Raw genomic sequence first — 3,820 nt, 5'->3', positions numbered from 1 at the left:
TTAGCTTCCGAGATCAGACGAGATCGGGCGTGTTCAGGGTGGTATGGCCGTAGGCACATGCTCTGCTCGCTTTCCCACTCTTCAATGCAAATGCTCTTTGATAGCACTGTGCCACGCAGCGCCACCTGCTGGGCGCAGGCAGGAACAACGCCAGGGCCACAGCCTCCTCCTGCTCCTCCTCTCAGACTGGGACCTAACCTAAAAATTCAGGAGCTCCCAGCAAGGAGAAAGGGGCACCCAGAAAGACCCCTAAAAGCAAGGCCACTCCTCTGGGGTTCAAAGGGCCCTACTCTCTCCTGCCCCAAGGCCACTCCACCCAATTGGCTTTGCACATTGAGCAAAGCCAAACCCTGGAGTCCCTCTTCCTTCCAGAGCCCCCAAAGGGTCCTAGATGCCCAAAGGAGCAAGAGGCCTACAAGCCCAGGTGCCCCATACAAGCCATAAAAGCCACCACAGATCAGACTATGACTCTGAAGACCAGGGTTTGAATTCTAGTTTGCCATGTAGCAAAGAAAGCAAATACAGTACGTAGCTTTGTTACACACAGTACTGAGCAATGAGTTTTGTGTTAGTAGTCTTAACATTACTTAGTAGAAAGAAAATTGAAATGTAAAAGAACATTAACTTTTGTCTCTTTGATACTAACAGTTTTGCTTCTTCATTAAATGGCTTTCAATTTCCCCCAGGTTTGAGCATTGGACTATGAGTCTGGAAACCAGGGTTCGAATTCTAGCTTGGCCATGTAAACCCACTGGGTGACCTTGGGCAAGTCACACTTTCTCAGCCGCAGGAGATGGCAGTGGCAAGCCACTTCTGAACAAGTCTTGCCAAGGAAACCCCATGATAGGGTTGCCACAAGGCATGCAACATTGACAACAACAACAACAACAAAGAGAAGATTATCAGAAGAATGTAGTATGTCATCTCCAATTAAGGATACATTCAGAGATTGTTTTCAATCTACATTTCCTTCACAATGAGAGAGAAACCTGTAAAATCTTTCCTTGGGTATGATTTTGTGAGATGCCAAGTGACAGTGATCTTTCTCTCAGTAGCTACTAGGAAAAACCGCTCCCTCCATGCTATCCGTTGGATTAGTGGAGACCAGTGGTTTTCACATATCTTTCCATCAGTCAACACTTTCGACAGCAATGTATTTGTAGCAATTTTCTAGGTACATTTGTAAATTCTGGAGGCACATAATCAGGGATTAGGAGTAATTAGGTACATTTCTATTCTAAACCGCTCTCAGGAGCCAAAAGTGGTGTATATGGCATTCTCCATATTGTCTTCCAAGCAATGCTATGAGGCCAGTGGGGATGCACTGTGTCTGACTGGTCATGGTACATCTCTCTTCATTGCAAAGCACCAGAAATATGCCTCGAAGCATGATGCGCAGGATGTTCCTCCTCATGGCAGTGGCTTTGGGAGATGGAGGTCTGACTTTCCCGTTTTTCTAAAGGGGCAAAAGGGTCTGGAGCAGGAGTAGAAGGGCTCCTTTGAGCGGAAGGTAGGGAACGGCCTCACACTCTTCTCCTCGTAACAGATCTCTTCTGCTCTGGGGTGCCAGCCAAGCAGGTCTGGGCCCTTTTGGGGCTTCCAGGGGGCACCGGGGATTGTAGGCCTAGGGTCCTTTGGGGGCTCTGGAAGGAGAAGGGCCCAGGGCTTGGCTTTGGTCCACTGGGAACCAAGGGCATGCAAAGTGGGAGTGGGGAGTGGGTGGGGGGGCTGTGGGTTGAGTTGGCCCCTGTGAGGGCATTGTGAGGACTCTGTAGGCAGGGATGTAGCCCGGGGGGGGTTCTGGGTGTCTGGACCCCCCCCCTTTCATTAGAAAAATGAATGGTGTGTGCTGCTGCGCCGCCGCACTCAAGCCCCATTATAATGGTGGCACTTAGTCTGGACCCCCCCCCCCCTTCCTAAAATCCTAGCTACGTCCCTGCTGTAGGGCTAACCAAGGTGAGGGTGGGGGCCTGGTCTTCTTCCTGGGAGGAACAGGAGGAGGCTGTGGCTCTGGCGTTGTTCCTGCCTGCGCCCGGCAGGTGGCGCTGTGTGGTATATTCCTCTCACAGCGCCTTTTCATTGAAGAGTGGGAAAGCGAGCAGAGCGTGTGCCTACGGCCATACCACCCTGAACACGCCCAATGATCTCGTCTGATCTTGGAGGCTAAGCAGGGTCGGGCATGGTTAGTACCTGGATGGGAGACCGCCTGGGAACACCGGGTGCTGTAGGCTTTTCCTATTGGCTCTTTCTTTTACTTTGCATCACTTGTGATTTGTAGTTCTTACAAAGGAAGGCAATTTCTGCATGCTCCCAAGGTCTCGGGGCAACCTCGCTTCATTGGGGTATGGCTCTTGGCAGCCAGCTGTTTCCCTTTATTCAGCTCCATCCGTCCTTCATGATAGACTTCTGCGCTTTTAAAAAAGGAGAGTAGAGTAGAGGTCCAAAGTGAATAGGAGGCCAAGACCAGCCCCAAATGCCAGACCCCCTGATTCCCAAGAAACACACATTCAGGGAGCTTCAGGGCCTCTGTCAAAGGAAAGGGGGAATAGCTGGATTTCTTTGTAGTTTTAAGTAAAATTTCCTCCTTTGTAAGAACTCCAAATCACAAGAGATGCAAAGTAAGAGAAAGAGCCAATAAGAGAAGCCTACAGCACCCGGTATTCCCAGGCGGTCTCCCATCCAGGTACTAACCAGGCCCGACCCTGCTTAGCTTCCGAGATCAGACGAGATCGGGCGTGTTCAGGGTGGTATGGCCGTAGGCATGAAGTGTGCTCGCTTTCACTCTCTTCAATGCAAAGGCGCTGTGAGAGGAATATGCCACGCAGTGCCACCTGCTGGACACAGGGAGAAACCACACCAAGGCCATTGCCTCCTCCTGATCCTCTAGCTTTGGAAATACAAGTCCCGCCCACCTCGCCCGCTTTGCATGAGAAGGCTCCTCCCCAAACATGGCGGCCGTTGGAACAGCATAACTTAACCCTCTTCTCCCCGCTCAGGATTGGCTGAGCGACGTTCTGCGTCGGTGCGTATGACGTCATGCCGTTTCGCAAGGAGCGGCGTTTGATTGGTGGACCCGGAGGGGTATATATAGGCGTGGTAGGCGGCCGCGGCCTTCTTTCTCTCCGAACCAAGGGAGGCCTCCATACGGCGTTGCTACTGTGTGAGTCGCCTGCGCTGGGGCCGGAAAAGGAAGCGGGGAGCGGGCCCGGGGAGGAAGAGGAGGAGGAAGGCCCCAAGCCTGAAAAGGGAGCGTGGCTGCTTTAAACTCTTGCCTCTTCACCATCTCAGGCTCTTCGTTGAGGGCCAGTTTGTAAAGCAGTGGTCTCCAAACAGTATCCTTGGAGAGGATTTTTGGACTTCAACTCCCAGAAGCCTCAGCAGTAGTGGCCAATACACTGGGATTCTGGGAGATGAAGTCCAAAATCCCTTTAAGAGCACAGTTTGGGGAGTGCTGTTGTAAATAATAATAATAATAATAATTATTATTATTATTATTATTTATTTTTATCCTGCCTCTCCCAAAAGATCGAGGAGGCTTACATAGAGTATTATTATTATTATTTAAAATGCAAGATTTTTAATTTTAAGAACAAGCAGAAACATAATACAGTATATTATTTTTATTTATTATTTAATTATTTTATTTTTAGCCCGCCTTTCTCCCCTGTTGGGACCCAAGGCAGCTCACAATAAACATATACACACTCATCCCTCCATATTTGCGGCTTAGATTTGATTATTCACGGATTTGATTAATAATGTTCTCTAGGAACATCTAGGTCCTCCAGAGCAACTCTATGGTCAACTTGAACTGATAGTC

At 49.6% G+C, this 3,820-nt stretch overlaps 1 non-coding gene and 1 pseudogene across 1 annotated transcript; one reads left to right on the top strand and one right to left on the bottom strand.

Annotated features, from left to right (window-relative positions):
- The first annotated feature begins 2,109 nt into the window (after positions 1-2,109).
- Positions 2,110-2,231, top strand: LOC121918088 (annotated as a pseudogene).
- A 411-nt stretch (positions 2,232-2,642) lies between these two features.
- On the bottom strand, positions 2,643-2,761 carry LOC121918087. Its single transcript, XR_006101154.1, has one exon. It is a non-coding gene; the product is annotated as a 5S ribosomal RNA (ribosomal RNA).
- Between the last annotated feature and the right edge of the window lie 1,059 nt (positions 2,762-3,820).

Source organism: Sceloporus undulatus, unplaced genomic scaffold (genome assembly GCF_019175285.1).
Source record: "Sceloporus undulatus isolate JIND9_A2432 ecotype Alabama unplaced genomic scaffold, SceUnd_v1.1 scaffold_4033, whole genome shotgun sequence".
In the NCBI taxonomy this organism is placed as follows: Eukaryota; Metazoa; Chordata; class Lepidosauria; order Squamata; family Phrynosomatidae; genus Sceloporus; species Sceloporus undulatus.
The sequence above is the reverse complement of the archived record's forward strand: the minus strand, read 5'-3'. Positions and strand labels throughout refer to the sequence as shown.